This window comes from Ranitomeya imitator, chromosome 8, assembly GCF_032444005.1.
Source record: "Ranitomeya imitator isolate aRanImi1 chromosome 8, aRanImi1.pri, whole genome shotgun sequence".
NCBI lineage: Eukaryota > Metazoa > Chordata > Amphibia > Anura > Dendrobatidae > Ranitomeya > Ranitomeya imitator.
Window position 1 is genome coordinate 116,892,666 of NC_091289.1, and position 27,281 is coordinate 116,919,946.

A 27,281-nucleotide genomic window follows, 5' to 3' on the forward strand; every position below is an offset into this window, starting at 1 on the left:
GTGGTGTTCCTCCTTTCCCGCTGTCTGCCTGACAGGAACTCCCTGGGTGAAGCCCAGGCAACGTCTGACTAGGTCAATCCCCAGCCAGCTTCTGACTAACTTTCTATCCAACCCACCAGTTTTACCCTAATGTGAGGAATGCCCTAGTAGATAGGAGCAAGGCTCCCCCTGGTGGACTGGAGTGTGGAGTGTAGTGTATGGTTTGTGATACCTGGCAAGGTGAACTCCATCAGTGCCATCAGACGTAATATCACTCCCCCTGGTGGAAGAATAACATTACTGCAACAACCAGGACTCTGGGGCGCTGCATATGTACATTTGGGGAACTCATTGGCACTCATGTTTTGCATGCAAAGCATCAGCTAGAATTTCCATAATCAAAAGAACTGAGACACTCAAATAGCATTCTGAAAGGATATAGCGAGGAACACATGCAGGTCCACAGGTAGTCCCCTATCCATAACAAGATGCTACATTTCTGGTGTTATCTTACATGTGATTGATAATAACCAAATGATTTTTGAAAAATGCAGATAAAATAATAATTATAAGGAAAAAATATTGAAATAAATATATTAAAAAATACAGAGAAAATAAAAAATATTAAATAAAAATTATATTAAAATGTAAAAAAATATATTAACATAAAATAAAAATAATAATAAGAGATGAAAAATACATGAAAAAAATAAATGACTAAAATAATAATAAAAATAAAAAATAAGAAATAAATGGTAAATATTACAAAAATGGAATGGATAGGGGAACACAGCAGTATCCTTAGAAGAATCATGTGTTTGGTAGAAGAACACCTCATGTGAACAAGTAAACAAAAAAGGAGTGTTTTGACTGCAACATGATTAAAGATCTTAAAGTAGTAGCGTGTATAAATAAAGAGATATACAAATACAGTAGTGCCTTGTAAATAATTTTATTGTGTGCTAAAAAAGTCTCTAGGACTGACAAGTGAAAAAGAGCACATAATTGAGTTAGGTAAACTGTAAAACAGTAAAAAATGCAAGAGATACCAGTGCTGAAGTATTAATGAATAAAAAATGAATATGGATAATATTTTCATATCCAAGTTCATTAGGCAAGGAAGTACAGAGTTTTGGAGAAAAGAAAAGGTGATTAGTGAACACCCCACGTTAATTGAAAAAGTTGTGATCAGACTTCAGCTACATGGGCTGAGAATTGCCGTGGTAAGTAAATTTATTAGAAATATATCACCTACGGGTATGATTGTAGAGAGTCTAAAGTGACAAAATGCTAGAACTGCTCACAAGGAGAATAAAAGTGGAAGGTGACTAAGTGCTAGGAGTAAAAACGTAGTTGTGTTCTAAACATTACCCAAGATGGGTCAACAATCTTGAAGAAAAACCCCTTTGACAAAAAGAAATGAAAGAATTTCCAGCATCACACGCTTCAAAACGTATCCATGAGGGATAAGAAGTACACTCTCTATAGTACCGGTCGTGATGTTATCATGCTGTTCTTGTTCAGGTTCTTGGGTTTCTCTTGGTTCCTGGTTCATGCCATATCAGTCAGTGAAATACACCTAGATCCATACCCAAACTGTGTCCGGGTTCTAAGATCTGACTATGTCCGGAATAGAAAACCTGTTCACAGACTGCTGCAAGGATGTTCCCAAGCACGACTTGTTTGAGCTATGTTAACACGGTATGGTCTTGATCTTGATAAAAATCTTATGCTAATATTGTTGGACAAGTTCCCGAATATGAGAATCATGGTTTCCCTGGAAAATGTCATGAAAGGGATCATGATTTACTTGGGACCACATCAACTGAGCAGGCAAAAGCATCTCTGTAGGCGCTGATGTAATGGTTAGCTTGAGAGGACCTGAATGAATGTCCTTGCATACAGCCATTTATGAGAGTCCATGTGACCGCCACAGGGCACCTTACAGGCTCCCTCCTCTTCAGTCCTCAAGGGAACAATAATGAATTGGTAAACAACGGAAAGTCCTAAAACGCTGAAAATACAAACCTGTTAAAAAATGTTTTAATATCATTAAATACAAAAAAAATGGAAAAAAAGGGGGGGCAGGGAATGCCTCTTTTGTGAATCACAGGAATAGGGCATAACTCATGATCTCATTCAGACCTTTAGGGCGTACCATATTAAGCCTCCAAATCCACTTTGTCTATAATTGGGAGCGATTCTTCTTGATGTCACCCCAATTGCAGTCGGTCAGGATATGGTCTATGTCAGAAACCTGCAAAAACATAGGGTCACAGTAGTGTGAGGTCTGGAAATGCCAGGGGATTGGTTTCAGAGATGACAAGTCTTCAATTTTCCTGGCGTTAATGATGCCCAGGACGTGTTCCCTGATCCTCATGTGCAACTTCATGGAGCTGAGACCCACAAATATGAGGTTAAATGGCATAATAGATCATTCTTTCTGTGTTACAACTTATATGCTGAGTGATCTTGAATGCCATCAGCATATCAGATGAACGGAAATTGAATCCTCTTTTCATATTGGGAGATGCTAAGCATGTTCCACAGGGAAAAAAATAAGATTTCGGTACCTTAGTGTTGTGAATTCTGTTGTCGGGCTCCCTCCTGTGGTCATGAATGGTACTTCGGCTGTTTCTGTCCATGGATTTTCTCTGGTGGCTGTGGGTGTTTCTGAGTTTCCTTCCACAGGTGATGAGGTTAATTCGTTAGCTGGCTGCTCTATTTAACTCCACTTAGGTCTTTGCTCCAGGCCACCTGTCAATGTTCCAGTATTGGTCTAGTTCACTCCTGGATCGTTCTTGTGACCTGCTGAATCCTCTTTTTATCGGTGGGCGCGGCCATCTTCCTGAGGCCGCGCGTGTGCAGATGAAGCGCTCTGCTCCCGGGGCTTCAGGAAAATGGCCGCGGGAGGCCGCGCGTGCGCAGATGGAGATCGCGGCGGCCATTTTCCTGAAGCCCCGGGAAGCAGAGCGCTCCATCTGCGCACACGCAGCCTCCGGAAAATGGCCGCCACCACCGATAACAAGAGGATTCACCCGGCTCTGCTGCATACCGGGCCTGCTGCATCACCATACCGGGGAAAGGGACCCCGCTTACTGCGCCTCCTCTGCCGCCACACCCCCGCAACCGCACCTCTGCCACCGGACCTCTGCCACCGCACCTCTGCCACCTAGGTAAGCCTGCATTGCGACTATTAGACGCACCCCCCATTTTCCCCCCTTTTTTTGGGGGGAAAAAGTGCGTCTTTTAGTCCGAAAAATACGGTATATATGAGGCGTTTGTAGCACTCAATGTTTTTTATTTGTCTAAAAACCTCTTTCTCATACATTGATGATGGCCAGATCACCACATTTCCACCCTTATCTGCTGGCTTGATCACAGCATCCTTCAGTTGTTTTAGTTCTTTTAGTGCCTGTCTTTGTTCCCTGGTTAGGTTGTTCCTCTGGATGTGTTTAAGTATCTTAGCAAACTCGTCTGATAATAATCCGATCAAAAGTTCTGTATTCGGAGAGAGACTTAATGAGGGGAATTTTTTAGATTTAGGTCTGAAAGGTTTTATGTCTACGACTATGCTTATTGTTGCTGGGGCCGAGAGCCCTCCTATCTCAAGCAGGTGACGTCTCCCAACACCCTCCTTAAATAGGCCGCAAACCTGTTCAGTCCCTTTAGCACCCTTTCTGAGGAAGAAACACCCAAAACGCATGTAAAGGGGTCCACTGTTGCAAGTACTGATTGTGGGTAAACATATCTATGAGCAATCAACACTTAAGCTCTGATCATTATGGTTTGTTTTGTAATCGAACTTCTACTTCCACCTGGTCTGTCTGCAGATGTATGGCTCAGATTAATGCTATCATAGCTCTACTCCTGACATCTGACCTCTTTGATCTGCAGTACATGATTAAGATAGTTTCCATCCTTGGCCAGCATTATCTTTACATCTTATGTACTTAGCACTTTTCTAGTGTGTTTTTTACCATGAATACTAATGTTTACCCTGGGTGATGTATATCACAATGTATGTTACATTAATATAATAGCTGGAGCTATAGAGAACGGTAACATTGCTTCTAATAGGTGATTATGTACTTCTATGCACTTTATTCTCATTAATTGCCTATATAGGATTCATTTGCTTACACGGTAACTTTTGTCTGCTATAGAATATGTGTTGCTATCTCCTTTGTTGCGTTTTTAGCATGCATTTGTAATAAAATTTAATCATTTTAGATAATTAATTTACTTGTAGAAGATCTTTGCTCTTTATCGGTTTTCTGCTTTCATGGTTCTTCGTGCTATTGTTTAGGGCATAGTAGGCTCTTGGTTCACCTGATGACCTATAAAAAGGTGTTTCATTACTCCGTGCTCACTGGAACTTACAGTTCTTCTGTAATCAATGCCATCAATATTTTAGCAACAATAAGGCTGCAAAAGTCTTGAGACAGCTAACTGGTTTTACCATCATGAGATGTTTCTTGTGTGGCATCTTGGTAGTGAGACACCATTTTATAGACCATCAGTTTAATCAGTTGAAATTATTATTCACTAAGTGACAGGATTGCTTTCTAATTTCTGATGGATTACAGCTGGTGTCATGACTTTATATGGCTTTTTGCATGTCTCTTCCTTCAGGTGTTCAATACTTCTTCTCTGTGTCATTTCTCATTATTACTAGTGATGAGCGAGTATACTCGTTGCTCCGGTTTTCCCGAGCTCGGGTGACCTCCAAGTATTTGTTATTGCTTGAAGATATAGTTTTCATCGCCTCAGTTGCATGATTTACGGCTTCCAGATAAGCTGAATACATATAAGAATTCCATAACAAACAGGCATTCCTCACATGTATTCAGTGTATCTGAAAGCCGTAAATCATGCAACTGAGGCAATGAAAACTATATCTCCGAGCAATAACAAATACTCGGAGGTCACCCGAGCGTGCTCGGGAAAACTTGAGCAACGAGTACACTCGCTCATCATTAATTATTACACATAACTTAATTTATAGAAGGTATAGTTTGATTTCCTTACCTGTGTGGACTGGACAGGTAGTTAACAACATCTGGGAAAAATTTCATGTTAATAATAATATAATAATAATAATTTTTATTTATATAGCGCCAACATATTCCGCAGCGCTTTAGAAATTATAGAGGGGACTTGTACAGACAATAGACATTACAGCATAACAGAAATACAGTTCAAAACAGATACCAGGAGGAATGAGGGCCCTGCTCGCAAGCTTACAAACTATGAGGAAAAGGGGAGACACGAGAGGTGGATGGTAACAATTGCTTTAGTTATTCGGACCGGCCATAGTGTAAGGCTCGGGTGTTCATGTAAAGCTGCATGAACCAGTTAACTGCCTAAGTATGTAGCAGTACAGACACAGAGGGCTATTAACTGCATAAAGTGAAAGAGAACATGATGCGAGGAACCTGATTTTTTTTTTTTTTTTTATATAAATAGGTCACACAGGGATCGTTAGGTTACTGCATTGAGGCGGTAGGCCAGTCTGAACAAGTGAGTTTTTAGGGTACGCTTAAAACTGTAGGGATTGGGGATTAATCGTATTAACCTAGGTAGTGCATTCCAAAGAATCGGCGCAGCACGTGTAAAGTCTTGGAGACGGGAGTGGGAGGTTCTGATTATTGAGGATGCTAACCTGAGGTCATTAGCGAAGCGGAGGGCACGGGATGGGTGGTAGACTGAGACCAGAGAGGAGATGTAGGGTGGTGCAGAGCCATGGAGTGCTTTGTGGATGAGGGTAGTAGTTTTGTACTGGATTCTGGAGTGGATGGGTAACCAGTATAATGACTGGCACAAGGTAGAGGCATTGGTGTAACGGTTGGTGAGGAATATGATCCTGGCAGCAGCATTCAGGACAGATTGGAGTGGGGAAAGTTTGGTAAGAGGGAGGCCGATTAGTAGAGAGTTACAATAGTCCAGACGAGAATGAATAAGTGAAACAGTAAGAGTTTTTGCAGAGTCAAAAGTAAGAAAAGGGCGAATTCTAGAAATGTTTTTGAGATGCAGGTAAGAAGAGCGAGCCAGTGATCGAATGTGGGGGGTGAATGAAAGGTCAGAATCAAGGATGACCCCAAGGCAGCGGGCATGTTAAGAGCACTTTATTTACTAACAAAAATTAGTGACATTCTCAATACTTATTTTACCCGCAGTATTTATGCACAACAGGACCTTGGGCTATTTGCATATTTATATTTACAGAGGAGCACTGCATGGCTTATAAGTCTCCTTATTCCAAATTGGTCCTCTTAAGCAAAACAGAAACTAAAAAAAAACAGGGAGTGCAATAGGGTCTTATCTGAGTAGAATATGGGGAACAATCAGAAGAAATGCTTCTCTAATGAAGTAGCGAACTTGCAACCCCTTCATACAGGAAAGAAATATATCTTGGTACCGTGTTAGCCAGTGGATAGAAAAATATTTAGAATTGAGAGTCCTCAGTGGTTGATACCTTTTAATGGCTAACTGAAAAGATGGTAACAAATTGCAAGCTTTCGAGACTACACAGGTCTCTTCATCAGGCAAAGACTAAAACAAATTCTGAAGAATCACATATTTATGCACAACATAGTATAGGAAAAAAAAAAAAAAAAAAAAAACCATGGATAAGCCAGGTGACATGAAGCAGAAATTCTGTTTATCACCCATGGTATTTCTGCTTCATGTCACCTGGCTTATCCATGGTTTTTTTTTTTTTTTTTTTTTTTTTTCCTATACTATGTTGTGCATAAATATGTGATTCTTCAGAATTTGTTTTAGTCTTTGCCTGATGAAGAGACCTGTGTAGTCTCGAAAGCTTGCAATTTGTTACCATCTTTTCAGTTAGCCATTAAAAGGTATCAACCACTGAGGACTCTCAATTCTAAATATTTTTCAACCCCTTCATAGACATGAATAGTTGCTGCAGATCCATGAAATAAGGCTATAAGGACATATAGAGCTGGAAAGGAGTGGGTTAAATCTGCGCTACCGGAGGTGCATAGATGAGCAAAAATAAAAAAATGTGCAGCAATGCGGATTATTTTTCAACACATTACGAAATAGAACACTTATTCATCAGGACAAAACTTGGCCCTCTCCACATGGAGAATGTTTATATCTTAGAACCTGTCAAAGACCTCTCACTGTCTCTGATGAGTGCAAATCAGGAGAACTTATTTGGCTCAAACACCCCAAAATACATGTCTGCAAAATAGTGATGGGCAGTCCAGCTCTTCCTGGTGATCTGATTCACTAGTCTTAGAACAACAAAAAGAACTCTTTGGGATTGGAAATGGATACCTATTTAAGGTGTCCACCGCAAGGGAACACACACTTAAGATGAAATTAACAAATCTGAAGTTTTAATTTGGCTGGGCAGGGTATCGGCTGCTGAAAACTGGCATTTTACCCCTCCCCCCAGTGAGATGAATTCGGAAACTTCAGTGGCTCCCACTGGAATGTTGGCCCCCATTGTACTGAGAAGGGAGCTGACTCTTTGTCTCAGAGTGGTCATAAACGACCCAACACTACTTCAAATATTCTTCTGGTTTGGTTCTCATGTCAGGTAGCAAGTCTCATTAAAGGCTAATATTGCCTTTTAGGCGTGCTAAAGTTCCTGTCCTCTAAGAAGAGGCTATTTGCAACAAGTCATAGGAATGGTGCAGTAAATAAGACAAGTTACGTGAAGCAGAATTATCAATATGGAAGGGGGAGAAACAGTTGTGACTGTAAATATTGATATAGTATACATATTAGTCCAATACCCAAATTTCAAAGCAAAAGGATAAAAACCTTAGTTCAAATACACAAACAATTGTAGAAATGCCTCCAATCCAATACAAATAATGTGTGGCTACACTGGTAACAATATAATATAACCCTGTGGCAACTGTAATGCTTCTATAGATGTTACCATAACATCCTTAGGTAATATCCCTGGCACATGGCCTAAAAAGAAACCCCTGCCAAAGTGCTTTAGTGCATGTACTTGGCTAGTTATAAAATACAACCCATAAGGCTCATACCAAATAAGCATCATATGGCGTTTCTGTAGATACTACAATAATATTCACAGTTAGTATCCCGGTTAAATTACCTGATCAGAAACCCTTGCCAAGGTGCCTCAGTGCATATGTCAATTTAAGTTTATCTGGCCATAGTTACCTCCGTGCCACCACACGAGATCTGCTCAAACCCCTATGCACATTTCGATAGATTCTTCTTCTGGGGACGTATAATGAGGAGGGAGATGGGTGTGTATTTAACCACACCTCCAGCCAATCACCGCTACCCCAGTGCCCATTATTACCATACGTCCATCAAACTAAAGTCCACGCTGGAAACAATGTGCAGTACCGGAAATGACATTGATACATAGTGCCATAGATAGTGGAAGGCACTGAAGTCAATGCGCAGTTGCTGAAATTACATTAACACACAGTGACGCCATTAGTGGAACGCTTTGCGTTCCACATACATATTCAAGGAATTATATAGTTTAAACAAATATAAACAACATTCGACCTGAATAAAAATGAATAATCACAATTTGAATCAAAGTGGAAAAACTAGAGAAGCGGCGCATGCGCATCTGGAGCCGGCAGCCGAAAGGAACCACCCACCAACAGTGGTGACCGGACCCACGCATCGACCTGCATCCAGCAGGTAGGCGCAAAGGGCTTAGTCTGTGCCAAAGGTAGGAGGGTCCGGCTGCAGCCCCAAGGCGCATGCGCACATCGAGCTGTCCAAACTGTGTATATTACATAGAATATCAAAGTGTGTGTGAGAGCTGAAGTGTGATACAAGCCTGAAAAGAATGAAACCGCGTAAAGGACTAATGAGCTATTGAAAAGAAAACACAGTGCCAGAACAATTATACAAATATATGTACATAAAATATCAGTGAATCTATTTCAAAATCGTTTGCTAAATATAAGGTGATCCAGTGTCAAACAAAATCCATATGAAAGACAACAAAGAATATGATCTCCAATCACCAAAGTTCTTCTATTGATCCAGGCTGAAGACCATAATTCATCACTGATCCCATTCAATCTTCATTCACACACTCCAAAGAGGATAATCTATATATATAATTGTCTAAGGGTTTTTCCGTCTGTCTGTCTGTCTGTCTGTCTGTCCTGGAAATCCCGGCTCTCTGATTGGTCGAGGCCGCCAGGCCTCGACCAATCAGAGACCGGCACAGCATCGACGTAGAAATGCCGCGTCTCTGATTGGTCGAGGCCGCCAGGCATCGACCAATCAGCAACGGGCACAGCGACGATGATGTCATAAAGGACGTAGACATCCCGCGTCTGATTGGTCGAGGCCGCCAGGCCTCGACCAATCAGCAACGGGCACAGCGATGATGATGTCATAATGGTTGCCATGGCGACGATGATGTCATAAAGGTTGCCTCGACCAATCAGCGACGGGCACAGTCTGCCGCGAATTCTGGAATCATCATTGTCCATATACTACGGGGACATGCATATTCTAGAATACCCGATGCGTTAGAATCGGGCCACAATCTAGTTGTGTCATAATCTTCTTTGAAGTAGTTCCTTGAATATAGATATAATTCAACTTCAGAAGGAGTATATGGCACATGGAGACGACAAGAAGCTGGAGGTTTAACGATGTCAGATGAACCGAAAATAAGATATAAACAATATTGATATAGATAAGGAGCGTGAAAGCTTTGTTCTCCACTGATTGAGATTTTTTTTGTGAAGCCCCAAGAGATCATAGACGAAATTAATTAATAATTAATTAATTATTAGAGAATGACAAAAACGTGTCATATTTTCATCCATCAAGTTTCTTTTAAAAACTAATATTTCATGTCCATGATGCTGTGATCAGGGCTACAAAGATGCTTTGCCAGAGGTAGGTCTATTCCCTTTTTTCATTTGGTGGTGTCAGAATTCCTTATTGTAAGATTTTGTCCTGTTTCTCGTACAAATAGACAAGTAGTCTCGATATTATATATTTGGTAGATAAAATGGTACTCTGTCACAATAATTTTGCTACACCTCCTGTGAGCAGCATAATTTAAGGTCAGAGACCCTGATTATTGAGATGCATCACCTACTGGGCTGCCTGCAGTAGTTTTGATTAAATCAGTGTTTTATCTGCAGCAGATCTGTGAGTTCTCTTATTCATCAACTGTGCATAACTCCGCCCACACCATTAATTGGCACAGAAAGCTCGTGGAGGCGTGGTTAGGCTACACTCAGCTCATGAATATGGAGGACTACATGGCAGCAGGTGTACTAGTCCTCTAGTGACAATCTCCTGCTGATAAAACAGTACCTTTATCAAAACTGCCCAAAGCAACTCAGCAAGTGACACATCGCCGGAATCAGGGTCTCTGCCCCTACTGTTGTGGGTTCTGTTTTTGGGCTCCCTCTGGTGGTTACTGATGGTACTGGGTGACTTGTGTTCTCTGCGGTCTCTGGTGTCCACCTGTTCCATCAGGTTATGGGAGTTTCCTATTTAACCTGGCTTTTTTGTCATTTCCTCGCCGGCTATCAATGTAATCAGCGTGTCTTTTTACCTCTGCTCCCTGCGTCTGTTATCTTCAGGACAAGCTAAGTTTTGATTTTCCTGTTCCACGTTTTGCTTAATTTTTGTCTTAGTCCAGCTTGCAGATATGTGATTCCTTGCTGCTGGTTGCTCTAGTGGGCTGAAATTACTCCTCATGTTCCATGAGTTGGCACATGAGTTCAAGTAATTTCAGGATGGTTTTTTGAAGGGTTTTTCGCTGACCGCGCAGTTCACTTTTGTATCCTCTGCTATCTAGCTTTAGCGGGCCTCATTTTTGCTGATTCTATTTTCATAACTACGTGTGTGCTTTCCTCTCATTTCACCGTTATTACATGTTGGGGGCTGCTATTTCTGTGGGGTGTTTCTCTGGAGGCAAGTGAGGTCTGTGTTTCTTCTTATAGGGGAAGTTAATCCTTCGGCTGGCGCTAGACGTCTAGGAATCATCGTAGGCACGTTCCCCGGCTACTGCTAGTTGTGTGTTTAGGTTCAGGATCGCGGTCAGCTCAGGTTCCATCACCCTAGAGCTTGTTTTGTTTTTGTGCTTGTCCTTTTGTGATCCCCTGCCATTGGGATCATGACACCCTACATGATGTTGATCTCAGATTAGGTGACAAAAAACTGGTGACTAATTCCCTTTAAGTAGAACCCATTAGGTGCATACCTCGCTAGCAAATCCATCAGCATTTAATCCTGTCCATGAGTATTCAAATGCTTTTCGGGTTTTTGACTCATTGGTTTCGCATGATATTAGGAAACTCAACCAAAGCAATTATAAATATGCAATGCACAATTTAACTCCACAAGAAAGAAAAGCAATTAAAGACCTACAATCTAATAATAACATTATTGTGCGACCCGCTGATAAAGGCGGGGGGATTGTGGTATTGAATCACACTATGTATCATCAGGAGTCCATGAGACTCTTGGGAGACCATATTACATACCAAAAATTAAGTTATGACCCTACCAATCGTTTCATTGGGAAACTGAATATTCTGGCTCAAAAGGGTAAAACCGGAGGTATTATTAATAAAAAGGAATTTGGCTACATTATGAACATGTTCTCATTCACTTTATGCAGTTAATAGCCCACTGTGTCTGTACTGCTACATACTTAGGCAGTTAACTGGTTCATGCAGCTTTACATAAACACCCGAGCCTTACACTATGGCCGGTCCGAATAACTAAAGCAATTGTTACCATCCACCTCTCGTGTCTCCCCTTTTCCTCATAGTTTGTAAGCTTGCGAGCAGGGCCCTCATTCCTCCTGGTATCTGTTTTGAACTGTATTTCTGTTATGCTGTAATGTCTATTGTCTGTATAAGTCCCCTCTATAATTTGTAAAGCGCTGCGGAATATGTTGGCGCTATATAAATAAAAATTATTATTATTATTATTATAACAGAAACCCTAGTGTAGCGATTTTTTATCACATACCCAAACTACATAAAAATACAATCAACCCTCCTGGCAGACCCATAATATCAGGAATTAACAGTCTAACAGCTAATTTATCCAGATATGTTGATGTCCATCTGCAGAAATGCATGCGGTTGATTCCAGCCTACTTGAAGGATACAGGCCATACATTGGAAATGTTGGAAAAGACCAAGTGGAAACAAAATTATATAATGGGCACCCTTGACATTAAGTCATTATATACAGTCATAAACCATGAGAAAGGGTGTCAGGCATCAGAACACTTCCTTCAAGGCCTTGATACTGTGGCACCCCTAGGGGTATTTGCCACAAAAATAGTTACTGACACTAAATACAAGTAATAAGATAGCAAAACTGCACTACCACCTCCGGCCAGAAGGGGGAGCTCCAGAGACTCCCCTTGATCCATTCTGGTCTGAGAGAAAAACTGGCAGTTGGGCTAAGGAGCTGAAAGTGAGAGGTCATACAGCTGAATTTCTAACAGCCCTGTGACTGTTTCCAGGCCTAAATCACTGGCCTGAGGAGAAGAGGGACAGAGAAAAAGGACATTGTGAGAACCGGGTAGCATTAATCACTACCCAGAACAGGCGCAAAGACGGATACCTGATCCGTGGATGTATTCATTATATATAATACAGCAACCGGAAAAACGTGAGGTGATATCAGCTTCACTAGGGCCGGACGCAGCAACAGACACAGAGTTCAGCGGTACTCCTGGAGGGGGTAAGCCGATAAAAGGACTCGGGTTGCCCGTCGAACCAGGACCCGGAGGGGACAGATTGGGCCGGCAGCCAGTACACATACAGCAGCAGGGCCACACAGAAATTGCGTACAATAAGAGGCGAAGATCCCGGCAGGGTCAAAGTAATTCAGAGTTCCCATACAGACTCCGGTGACAGGACTGGTTGTAAATCCCTTTATGTTGAAGTAAACTGGTTAAACGTTTCAGTGCCTCAGACTTTCATTTGGACAATAGCTATCTATCCAGGATCAGGATCATCATCGCTGAGAGAACCTGCTGCTGATCAAGTAAGTGCCTGTTCCCTCATGATACCCCTTACACTGTGCATTGCCTGAGGCCACAGCACCGGGTCAAGCCACCCGTGACATCTCCCTCAAGAGACAGACCCTATTGGTCCGGTGCTGGGTACCCCGGTCTCCTGGGCGTCACATTTGGCGTCACAAACAGGATTCAGCCAGCCCGTATACCGGGTATTGTGTGCCGTGATTGGAGCCCAAAACTGTGAAAACTTGGATGAAAAATCTTGAAAATTTACTTTATTAAAGAAAATTCCATTTCCCATTAAAAACTATTGAAAGTGACTTTTCCCCATTGGTTATAATGGAGTAAAGATGGCCGCCATCACCTCATAACCGTTAGGCACGAGACTGTTAATTGAGTTACCCCATTACCTGAGCCCCAGTCTGACTGAAAAACTTCAGAATCCGCCATTACACAGCGCGTGGCGGGCGGGAGCAGCAGGGGGCGTGTCATTGTGGGCGGCACCAAGCTGAGCGCTCTGACGTCAGAGCAAGGGGAAAACCAATCCTGCTGCACAGCGGAATGAATCTACACTATCCCGACGGAAGCGGAGGACCGGAAGGGTCCGGATTAACTAAGGGGGCACAGTATGTCACAGCACAGAGATGCCGCAGCACCCGGCGACGCTAATGCAGCTGAAAGACAGAGTGTCGATAGAGAGTCCGGCAGTGCAGCGGTGCAAGGATTGGCGCCCATCATGTCGGTGCTGATGCCATATACCCCGGGTGGCCCGTGGCTTCCAATGTATGAAGGTGAGCCTAATACCCTTGACGATTTCAGAGAAAAGATGCTGGCCCATTTTGACATGTTCCCCGTGGGTGAAGTTCAGCGTGTTAGTCTCCTGATGATGCAGTTAAGTGGCCATGCTAAGCGAGAAGTCACAGCATGGGCAGCTGATCTAAAAGGCACTGTTGAACGCATATTTGCTGGATTAAAAGCTACATTTGAAACCACTGCCGGCAGCAAAGCTAAAGTACAATTCTTTAATTGCAAACAAAAAGCTAATGAGGGCGTGAGAGACTTTGCCTTAAACCTGCAGGAAGCCCTTAAATCACTTACACTGGCTGAACCCATTTTTAACACCGGAGCGGATAAACTGCTAAGAGATCAATTTATTGAGGGACTCTACACCCCTTCTCACCGGGGGCATGTGAGTATGCTTGTTTTAAGAACCCTGAATTGACATTTGCCCAATTAAAGGAGAGCGCTATACGTCTCCAGCTGGCAGAGGCACCTCGGGATCAGGATCCTGCGCAACCCATGGCAGAGGCACCTCAACAACAGGGAGTGCAAGTGACATCAGCTATGTCCGGGGCCATTGCTAAGCCCCTGGGGCCCAGTACTAATGAGGCTCTTCAACAAAAGCTTGACTCTTTAACTGATGTTGTTGCTTCAATGGCTAAAACCATGCAGGAGATGAGAGGACCCAAGATGGAGTTGGCAAACCGTAGAGAAGGTGTTCCATGGATGAGACCCCGGAAATACCCGACATGGAGAGGACGACCCCGCGACCGCTACCAACCGGATGGACAGCCCATTTGCCGCCGTTGCCAGCAGCCAGGCCACTTTGCACGAGATTGTGATTTAAACGGGAATCCCCTGGGAATGCGGGCCGCTTCACAGGAATGAACTTTCAAGGCCCAACACCCTGGCACGACAGGTACATCGGAGGACGACCCATTATCCCTATCGTGCTGGACGGAATTCCCCTCAACGCTTTGCTGGACACAGGTTCCCAGATTTCATCTATACCGTATATCCTTTATAAGAGGTACTGGGCTGATGCAGATATTGATAAAGGGCCCTCTGATGTTGAACTAGATATATGGGCCAGTAATGGTAAGTTGGTACCGAAACTAGGATTCAGGGAGATGACCATAAAGATTGGTAAAGTAGAATTGAAGAAACAGGGTATAATTGTTGTTGATGTTGACCGGCGGAACTGTGAACCAACTGTATTGATAGGAATGAATGTGTTAGAGAACTGCTTTGCCGAAGTTATTTCTGTCTTACAGCAAATTGCTGAAACTGCCCAATCCTACCAGCAGAGAGTTCTCCGGAGGGAAATAAAAGTATTGATGTTAAGGCAACAGGTAGAAGTTGTAGGTGGAGAAATCGGCAGTGTGAGGGTAAGTGATCCAACGTCTATTGTAATCCCACCAAAAACAGAAATGCTGGTATGGTGTAGAGCAGCCATTGGTACTAAGGGATGAGATTATCAAGCCTTAATAGAACCAGTGTACACTGACAGCAGGCCCACTATACTCACAGCACGAGGGGTAGTCGAGGTACACCGGGGACGAGTGCCGGTACGACTTTTGAACTGTGGAGAGGAAGAGGTCACTTTGCCAAGGTATGCTACAGTGGCAAAGCTATATACTGTTGACAACAATGCCATCACAACCATTGAGCCCTTAGAACCAACCTGTCAGGTGGAAGTCAACGGCTCAGATGGAGAATTGGAGGATTGGTGCCAACAGCTACACGTGGGCATAAATTCAACACCTACCCATCTAAAACAAGGGGTGTATAGGCTAGTGACGGAATATGAACAAGTCTTCAGTAAACACCCATTGGACTTCGGACGGATAGAAGGGGTAGAACACACAATCCCCACCGGTGACCATCCCCCAATAAAAGAAAGATATAGACCCATACCGCCCGCTCACTATCAATGTGCAAAAGATATGCTGAGGGAGATGAAACAGGCCGGGGTAATAAGAGACAGCTGTAGCCCCTGGGCGGCCCCTCTAGTGATTGTCAAAAAAAAGGACGGAACCATGAGAATGTCCGTAGACTACCGGCGGATTAATAACATCACCCAGAAAGACGCCTACCCCTTGCCTAGGATAGAAGAGTCCTTGACTGCTTTGAAATCTGCTAATTATTTTTCCACCTTAGACTTAACAAGTGGGTATTGGCAAGTCCCTGTGGCTGAGAGAGATAAGGAAAAGACGGCATTCACCACACCAATGGGTCTATATGAATTTAATCGCATGCCATTCGGACTCTGCAACGCATCCGGTACCTTCCAGCGGCTGATGGAATGCTGCCTCGGACACAAGAACTTCAAGACCGTCCTCCTGTACCTAGATGATGTGATCGTCTACTCAAAGACTTACGAACAACACTTAAAAGACCTGGCAGAAGTGTTCGAAGCCTTATCCAGGTATGGCATGAAAATCAAGCCATCCAAATGTCACCTTCTCAAGCCAAAGGTACAGTACCTGGGACACATCGTGAGTTCGGAGGGAGTAGCACCGGATCCCGAGAAAATAAGCGCCATAAGGGATTGGCCAAGACCTACCAACGCAAAAGAAGTGAGGCAATTCCTGGGATTGGTGGGTTACTATCTCAGATTTATAAAAGGATTTACCAAGTTGGCAGCACCCTTGCAAGACGCCTTGGTAGGGCAGACGAAGAAACCTTCAAACTGAAACCCTCCTTTTCAGTGGAACGACGAAAGGGAAGACTCCTTTGAACAGCTAAAGAAGGCACTAACCGGAGAAGAGGTTCTGGCATACCCAGATTACCATCAACCTTTCATCCTCTACACCGATGCCAGTAATGTGGGACTTGGAGCGGTGCTGTCACAAAAGCAAGAAGATCGGGAGAAAGTCATCGCCTCTGCAAGTAGAAAGCTCCGGCCAACTGAAAGAAATTCAGAAAATTACAGCTCCTTCAAATTGGAACTACTGGCAGTAGTTTGGGCTGTGACTGAACGTTTCAAACACTATCTGGCCGCTGCAGAATTTATTGTCTATACTGACAACAATCCGTTGACCCATCTGGACACAGCCAAATTAGGTGCGTCAGAACAGCGATGGATAGCCCGGTTATCTAATTACAACTTCATAATCAAGTATCGAGCAGGTCGCAAGAATGGAAATGCCAATGCCCTATCCCGGATGCCACACTTGAGAGATGTAGAAGAAGAAACGGGGGAGCTTGAAGAAATTGAACTACCAGCCTTCCATCATCCCAAGGCAAAACATCATCAGTCAAGTACCTATCAGAAACAACAAGAGGTGAATTTTAATCCGTTAGCACACCATAGATGGGCTGACACCCAAGACAGCAATCCGGCTGTGAAGTTGGTGAAGGAACTGCTGACTGAGCAAAGTGCATATCCCAATGAGGATGCCCCAGAAGAGACGCATCAACTCTGGAAAGAGAGAGGCAAAATGTTCCTGTATCAAGGGAAGCTCTGTAGAAGGTACACCAATCCGAAAACACATGAATTGGTTTGGCAAATTATCGTGCCTAAACAAGATGTTAAGATGGTCCTCGAAGCTTACCATAATGGTGCTGGTCACTTCGGTTGGAAAAAGTTAGAAGTACTTCTAAGAGAAAGATTTTATTGGGTCGGGATGAGAAAATCAATCGAACAGTGGTGCAGAAATTGTGGCCCGTGCAACCTCAGAAGAAACGATCAAAAGAACCAAAGAGCACCACTGCAGCCCATAATCACCAAACAACCACTTGAACTTGTAGCCATGGACCACGTGAAGTTGACACTAAGCCGGTCCGGCTATGTCTATGCCTTGACCATCGTGGATCATTATTCACGCTTCTTGGTAGTAGTACCCGTAAAAGATCTGACAGCAAAAACAGCAGCCAAAGCGTTCCAAACGTACTTTTGTAGACCCCATGGATATCCGGAACAGGTTCTCACCGACCAAGGTACAGCCTTTGAATCAGAGATCTTCAGAGAATTCTGTAATATGTATGGTTGCAAAAAGATCCGGACGACGGCCTATCATCCACAAACAAACGGCTTATGTGAGAAGATGAACAATATTGTAATAGACCTACTAAAGACTTTACCTGAGACAGAAAGGAATCAATGGCCAGAGAAATTGCCTGACTTGGTGGATCTGTATAATCATGTCCCGGTGAGCTCCACCAACTGCACCCCAGCTTACCTTATGCGTGCAAGACCCGGCCAATTACCAATCGATCTAGAAATGGGAATTCTGAAACCAGACGCAGAAGTTCAAGACTCCAATTGGGATATCATACGGCAAAAGCAGTATCGCCAAGTGCAAGAGAGTGTGGAAAGAAGCCTTCAGCAAACTAGAGAAAGACAAGAGCGAACTTTCAACCAGAATGCTCTAGCGACCCCATTAAGACCGGGTGACCAAGTGCTCAAGAGAAATCGTCGAACCAATAAACTAGACAATCAGTGGGAAGCCGTACCCTACACAGTTTTACAAACAAGAATGGATAATCCTAAAATGTGTCTCATTAGCAAAAACGGAGGCTTAACATCTGTACTAGTGTCAAGAGACAATCTTAAATTATGTCCGGAAGCATTGAAAGAGCCAGAAGTTGTCCAGCCAGAACCAGAAGTTATTCAACCCATACAGGTTCAACCAGTAAAGGAAAAAGAAGAGGAAATGTATCACACCTGTATAGGAGACTTTCCCAAAACCCTACTAACATACCATGGTGCAGTAGTGGTTCCCATGGTGGCCTTTTACCCAACACCGAACCCAATACCAGAAGTCCCAAGACAGGAAGAGGCTGACCCCGTACTACGGGAGGTTCCAGGTCAGGAAGAACAGATTCCTGATCAGAGTAATCCCATTCACGGTGGACTTGCCAATTCCATAGTCGTGGAATTATCTTTAGCAGAGCGGGCAGGTACTACATCCGCAGTAGACAGTAGTACACCACATGAAGAGACACCGCTATTACGTAGATCACAGCATAGTACCCAGGGTCAATTACCGGCCAGGTATGCGGATTACCAACTATAAAACTATAGTCATTGTTATCATTCTGCAATGTTTAAGCCCAGTACCTACAGAGACTTGTCTGTATGAACTTATTGCATATTCTTGAACTTTTTATCAGCCCGGAGGCACTAAATCAAAGCTCCGGAAAGACTGCTTTTTGAACTTTGCTTTTTGCTCTTTTTGAACTTTCTTTAGACTTTATATTGGTAACTCTGTTGGAAAAATGGAACTAAATTCCTGGACACAAAGTGCAGTGCCTTTCCTAGTACCTTCAAGGATAGAACTGTATTAATGGACGCTATTTGAACTGACTTTTTACAGAACTCTATTTTTGTTTCTTTGAGTGGTTTTTGTAACTTTTCATTTTTAAGACTCTGTACATATTAATTGTTATTTCAAAATGTTATCGTCCCACAGTCCCGGAGTACTGTTCTTAACTAAGGGGGAATGTGGCACCCCTAGGGGTATTTGCCACAAAAATAGTTACTGACACTAAATACAAGTAATAAGATAGCAAAACTGCACTACCACCTCCGGCCAGAAGGGGGAGCTCCAGAGACTCCCCTTGATCCATTCTGGTCTGAGAGAAAAACTGGCAGTTGGGCTAAGGAGCTGAAAGTGAGAGGTCATACAGCTGAATTTCTAACAGCCCTGTGACTGTTTCCAGGCCTAAATCACTGGCCTGAGGAGAAGAGAGACAGAGAAAAAGGACATTGTGAGAACCGGGTAGCATTAATCACTACCCAGAACAGGCGCAAAGACGGATACCGGATCCGTGGATGTATTCATTATATATAATACAGCAACCGGAAAAACGTGAGGTGATATCAGCTTCACTAGGGCCGGACGCAGCAACAGACACAGAGTTCAGTGGTACTCCTGGAGGGGGTAAGCCGATAAAAGGACTCGGGTTGCCCGTCGAACCAGGACCCGGAGGGGACAGATTGGGCCGGCAGCCAGTACACATACAGCAGCAGGGCCACACAGAAACTGCGTACAATAAGAGGCGAAGACCCCGGCAGGGTCAAAGTAATTCAGAGTTCCCATACAGACTCCGGTGACAGGACTGGTTGTAAATCCCTTTATGTTGAAGTAAACTGGTTAAACGTTTCAGTGCCTTAGACTTTCATTTGGACAATAGCTATCTATCCAGGATCAGGATCATCATCGCTGAGAGAACCTGCTGCTGATCAAGTAAGTGCCTGTTCCCTCATGATACCCCTTACACTGTGCATTGCCTGAGGCCACAGCACCGGGTCAAGCCACCCGTGACATCTCCCTTAAGAGACAGACCCTATTGGTCCGGTGCTGGGTACCCCGGTCTCCTGGGCGTCACATTACAATACACAGACAAGCAGATACAATACATTCTGGAGTGCATCAAATTTATACTACAACATAATTATTTCATATATGAGGGCCAGTTTTATATCCAAACATGGGGCACCGCGATGGGGACGCGATTCGTGCCCAGTTACGCAAACATCTACGTCGCGTGGTGGGAGTCCCTATACATCCATAAGGAAGGGTCACTGTATCCGAGCCTAGTGGCCTGGCATCATTTCGTAGACGATATCTTTTTTATATGGGAGGGTTCTTGTGAAGACCTCAATGCCTTTATTACAGGACTGAATAGTAACCAATTTGGCCTAGAGTTCACTGCTACCATCAGTACCACTAGCGTGAATTTTTTGGATTTGAATATCTATGTTGAGTGTAATAAATTGTACACTAAATGCTATAGAAAAGAAGTTGACTCTAATAGCTTTATAAATGTAACCAGTTGTCATCTGCCGGTATGGCTAACAAATATACCCAAAAGCCAGTATACCAGAATTCGACACAATTGCTCAAACGTGGCAGATTTTAATGAAGAAGCTGAACATCTAACCCAACAATTCCTGGAGAAAGGATATCCCAAGTCATTACTTATGAAAGCACAAAAAGAAGTAGTAGAAGTACCCAGGGAATCAATATTACAAAACAGGAATAAGTCTACGAGTATGGGGGAAGGGACCTTGGAACAACAAATCAATAATCTACCATTTATAACCCAATTCCATGCTGGACATAAAAAGTTTGTGAACATTATACGCAAACACTGGGCAATTTTACAAGGTGATAAAGTGGTTGGTGAACATCTTCCCAGTAATCTCAGGTTCATATAAAGAAAAGCCCAGTCGTTGGGCCAGATGATAGCCCCCACAACAAAAATGGTCCTCACGGAGGCAAAAGAAGGGAAACCCACCTTGAATCCACTAAAGGTGGGCTTCTTGCCATGTGGAGGCTGTTATGGGTGTGTACATACTTCTTTTAGGAAAATTAGACACCTAACCTTTTTGGATACCGATGGAATAAGGGAGTTTGCTATCAAGGACAGCCTGTCATGTAATACTACTGGTGTAATATATGTGATTCAATGCCCGTGTAAGAAGCTATACGTAGGCCGCACAAAGAGACAACTAAAGGTGCGCATTCAAGAACATTTTAGGAACATCCAAAAAGGGCTTTTAGAACATCCTCTGTCGAGACACTTCAAGGAAAAACATGGGAAATCACCCAAAGGAATAATTTTCTATGGCATCCAAGTTGTACGCCCAAACAAAAGGGGGGGTGATTTTTTAAAGCAGATGTCCAGATGTGAATCCCAATGGATTTAAACCCTGGATAGTTTAAAACCCAAAGGTCTCAATTGTGAATTAGAACTATATGGTTTTTAATGTCACTTGATTCACACATCTTGTAATTTTTATTATCCATCCATGGGGGTACCAGCAAGTTCCATCATGATCCCCATATGTATCGAGCATAGTATGGGAATTTATTAGGAATGGGTGACTCAAGGTTATTAAGTGTACCATAACGATAGTTAGGTTTTTCAAACAGTAATATAGTAGCTTGTCAGATACAGCATAACAACGCCATTAATGGGGAATACATTCTTAAGTCTTACTTAATATTAGTGCTTTAGCCACATTTTAGCCATATTTTAACACATAAACAAAGTATTTATAATTTTTAACATATTTTCTCATGTATTATTGAATGTAGTTTTATCACTTTTAGGTTTTTTAATAATAAAAGTTAAGTTTTATACAATTGTAAATGGTAGGCGTTCCACTGCAGCATATAGTGCAGGCATAGCAATTAGCATATTTGAGAGGGCCATAGAAGGGTTAGAGCACAATGGGGGCTCATAGTACCTATTGGGATTGAATACAGTAAAATTTTATAATGCGTAATGTGTACTTGGTTATCATGTATGGTGCCTCTTAATTAGAGAGTTGTAGCATTGATATCATCCTTCATTTTGCCGGCACATATGGGGTTAAGTGGGTAACTGTATCGTGGGCGGTATACATGTGGAGCCTTTATAGAGGGAGCATTGCACTACGGGCGGTAACCCTGACGAAGGAGTACGTTTCCATTCCGAAACGCGTTGGTTAGAACTGGCCCTGCTGAGGCTCCATAGGCCAGTGACGTCACGCGCTGATCTCAGCGCCGGCCATTTTTTTCTTTTCTCGTGCATCCAGGGACGCCTCCGGCCGGGACGTCTCTGGCGCTGCACGCAGCTCCACCTGTCCCCGCTCAGCGCCTGCCACTACGGGATTGAGACCAGTACGCTTACCCCACACGAGTACAGGTAACACCGCTACCTGTGAGTATTCCATCACCGTGCACCTCCACCCATCGGGCAGGTAAGCACATTCATCACTAGCAGGCACTACTTAATGTCGCGATGTCTCAGTCAGCAGTCATTTGATTAGTAAATGTATATTGCAGGGAGGACAGAGTCTTGTTTTATTCTTCACTTTGCTTATGGGGATAGCAGGCAGGCGTTTTGTCTAATCTCTAGTATATAAGGAAGCTGCATTCTGGTCTTATTCATATACACTACTACGGTTTGGTTTTTAGGATCCACTTCGGCCACTTGTAGCGCGGTATTTCTCCATTGTTTAATAGAACCCATTAGGTGTTGTGTGGCTGTAGATGTCTTGGATCTTGCAATCCTGGTGTGAGCTGGAGACCTTTATTTTGTCCGTTTTCATTATATATGGATGGGTTTTACGTTTTTATCTGGTGAAGGGAAATGCTCCCGTTGCTGGAAATGACAAGGAGCTTCTTACAATGATGCTTCTCAGATTCAGTGACTGTCTGGGTGTAGAAATGTGGATTTTTAATTGGTTTCTTTTTGCAATAATAATGATACTTAATTCAAAAATGAACTGTGATTAAAAAAATGTTCATGTAGTCAAAGGATCACTCAAAAAAACTCACTGTTTCGCTGGTGAAAGTCCACAAGAGCCCCCTCCAGTAAAAAGTGTGTAGAAGATATGGTGAGAAAGTGACGCAGGATTCATGGCTAATGCCAAAAAAAATTGGGAAATCGTGAAAATTATCCCAGCAGGTGCACGTTAGCGGAACAACATGCCGATGTGTACTGAAAACACTTCAGTTGGGCAAGATTTAAAGGAGGGGGATAAACAGAAGCTTGTGGTGGATTAATATTAACATCTGAAAGTGAACATAGACAGCTAATCAGGCCTCGAGTTTCTCACGTAACAGGTAATTACATCATTCTTTCACAGCCATGTTTGTCATATGCACCAAAGGTCTAATGCCTGCAGAAAAAGGAAAAGCAGAAGTACCGGCTAGCAAGAATAAAACACGTGTTATTTCTTCCCATTCATTGCTTCTTATTTGCCCGGCAACTTCTGTGAGGCAAAAAGAGCCACTATCAGCACATTGTCAACAGCAAAGGGAGGGAGACCATGGAAGTTTGTAACTGTATACTTGCAGATGTAAGGAACTGAGCCATATCCGCCTGCATGAAGCTCAGTTTCATTATTTCCCTTTAGAGATTAGCAAATATTTCAATGTTCAGTTCGGATAGCAATAGCCAAATTTGCAATAATTGCCGATTTATTAGATTAATATTCGCCAAACATAAATAAACGCCATTACTGTCAATGGGAGACAAAAACAAACGCATGCAAAACACCTTATAAAAACCCTAAATGCTGCAAAAACACTCTAATGAGGGACAGACACCAGAAAAGTGGCTTCAATTCACCCACATAACAAATTGTAGCATGGCATTGCAACAAATCAGCCAGGCATGAGGTATCGGGGTCTGAGACAGCATGTACAGCATCTATGGACAGTAACATGGTTAGATAAGTGAAAGAAATTGGAGGCCTGATTGTCTTGGAGGCCTACTACTATAGGCAACACACAGGAAGGAGACCCAACCAGGAGTCTACACGTTTACAAAAATTAGTGGCAGACACCAACAAAGTTGCATCAATTGCAATAGAACAGAACTGGTATAGCGGGGACTGACACCACTTTCACTACAGCCAACCCAGCAGATGGAGACTGCAACGGGCAGGGTGATGGAACCACTGTGCCGTATACCTCTGAAATCCTGGAGGGGTGTAACTCGGTGGTCTATCAAATCCCAACTTGGATAAGTGGCAGCAGGCAAAAACTGCGACCCAAAGAGAGACAAGGAGGTGGCACCGGGTTCTACTCTATGGCTGACCTACAGAAGGTGGTAGCTGACCCCCTACAGCGAGTAAGCTGCTACAGCCCAAAAGGAGGAATGAATAATGCAGGCAGGCACTGTAGGGGTTCTGGAACCACAGATGCAGATGAGACTGGCTGAGGAACAGAAAAGCACTGGCAGGTGGAGAATGGGCCAGGTGTTAGACAGATAGGCACAGGCAGGTGTGATCTGAACTGGTCGATGGACAGAAGAGCACAGACAGGTATGAGCAGATGGGCACTGACATTCAAGAGCAGATGGGTACAGGGTAGATAAAAGACGGGTGGAACTGGGAACCTGACAACTAGCAAGCATGCAAGGCAAACTAACAATGTTGCTGAGGCAACTCCATATTGGAGGAGAAGCCTTAAATAGAAGGTGTCACCCAGCTAGAAGCTGGGAATACCTTAGGTTAATGCGGGTGGTTCCTTTAATAGGGAGGGAGCGTATGTACTCTCTAAGCATAGTGCCCAGTTCTAAAACTGAACACCGACACATAGGGGATGAGATGACGAGGTAGTGTGTGAGTGGGAGACACTGAATGTCCTGTCTGTTAGGTACAAAGAGAACCAGCAAAGAGCCAAGTCTGTAATGGCAACAGATCAGAAAGTCTGTAGTAAGTAGTGTTGAGCGATACCGTCCGATAGTCCGATATTTGAAAGTATCGGTATCAGATGGTATCGGCCGATATCCGAAAAATATCGGATATCGCCGATACCGATATCCGATACCAATACAAGTCAATGGGACACAAATATCGGAAGGTATTCCTCTATGGTTCCCAGGGTCTGAAGGAGAGGAAACTCTCCTTCAGGCCCGGGGATCCATATTCATGTGTAAAATAAAGAATAAAAATAAAAAATATTGATATACTTACCCTCGGACGCGCCCTGGTTGTCACTGCTGCAACCGCCATGCTTCCCTTCCTAAGAATGAGCGCGTTAATGACCTTCGATGACGTCGCGGCTTGTGATTGGTCGCGGTAGCGTCATGTGACCGCTCACGCGACCAATCACAAGCCGCGACGTCTTCGAAGGTCCTTAACGCGCTCATTCTTAGGAACGGAAGCATGGCGGTTGCAGCGGTGACAACCAGGGCGCGTCCGAGGGTAAGTATATCAATATTTTTTTATTTTTATTCTTTATTTTACACATGAATCTTAATCCTGATACCGATTCCCGATATCACAAAAATATCGGAACTCTGTATCGGAATTCCGATACCGCAAATATCGGCCGATACCCGATACTTGCGGTATCGGAATGCTCAACACTAGTAGTAAGAGAGAATAGTCCACTGTGCCACTGTGTCAAAGGCAAATGCCAGGTCCAGGAGAAGGAGAACAAATTTGCAACACTTTCATTTGGTGGCTAGTTGGTCATGGGTGACTTTAGTCAGGGCAGTTTCCAGTAAAGTGGTGCGGTCTGAAGCCAGATTGAAAGTGGTCAAAGAGGGAGCAAGAGGAGAGGTGGGAGGACAGTTCAGAATAGACGTGTTGTTCCAGTAGTTTGGAGTCATAGGGGAGAAATGATATGGGGTGAAAGCTAGACACTGAGGATGGGTCACGGGTGGGCTTTTTGAGGATGGGTGTGATCGAGATATGTTTCAATCAGGAGGAAAGATGCTAGTTGTTAGTGACAGGTTGAAGAGGTGTTTAAGACTTGTGATGAAGACTATGTTAAACTTTGGAATGAGGTTGAAGGTTATTATTTCAAGTTCACAAGTTCTGAGGTAAAGTCTTCAGCTAAGATGAAAGGAGAGGGAGGAGGAGGTGGTGGATGCAGGAGAGAATTGAAAGTACTGAATAGCTGTGTAGGGTTGTGAGACAAGTATGATATGAGGGATAAGAAGTCGGTAAAATTGATGGTAATCTAAACTCAGGTGGCACACATATCAGTTTTACAGTTTACTACTGTCAGAAAATTGTAAGAGTAGATGACTCAAAGAGAATGGAGGACTGCTGGTATCGGAGGCCTACTGCTACAGGCAACACATATGAAAGAGGCCAACCAGGAATCTACACATTTACAAACATTTATTGGCAAACAGCAACAAATTGACATCCATTTCACCACAGTAGAAAAAGTCTAATCGGGACCAAAAGGTCTTCGACTACACCAAGCCAGCACATAGACACTCAAGCAGCACATTTCCATAATTTAGTGTTAACATCTCCAACATGAGCAGCAGCAACAGCAGGCACATAAGCCTCACTAAAGATATCAGAGACTGCACATTGTTGGTTCACTAGTGCTTTCAGAAACATTAACACCTACCCCACATACACCTCGAACACAAAAGCCAATCCCTCTTCCACCATGACCTCACTTTTTTCCAGTCCTGTTGACTTTTTACTCTGCACACAGCTGAATTTCAGCAGCACAAAATTATAAGGTGAAATATTGCACGATGAATCACGGTACTCACAGAAGAAAGAATTGTTTCAGTGTGGATGAGACCTATATGACATAGAAGATCTGTTCCAAAAAATGTAAAAATGAGATGTTCTCTACTGTATAACGTTAGTATCAGATTTTTTGTGGTTTTTTTTGTTTGGATGAGGCCTGTATAACATTGATGCATGTGCCAAACAATTTCTACATGTCTACATGAGATATCCTCTATTGTATTATGTTAGTAATAAAATAATTTTTGGAAGCCTGTCAATGAGGTCTGTATAACATTGACTATATGTTCCAAACAATTTCAAAGTGAGATGTCCCCTACTGTATTACATTAGTAACAAAATAATTTTGGGGGGCCTCTCGATGAGTCCTGTATAACATAGACTAGATACTCAAAACAATTTCAAACTGAGATCTCACATTTTGTATTATGTCAGTAACATAACAAAAAACATTTTTAGTGTGGATGCGGTCTGTATAATCTAGAAGATTGTCCATGGCATTGGAACGTCCTCTTTCCTACAGTTGCTGTTGGTAAGCTGCAGGTTTGCTCGCGAAATATAACCGAT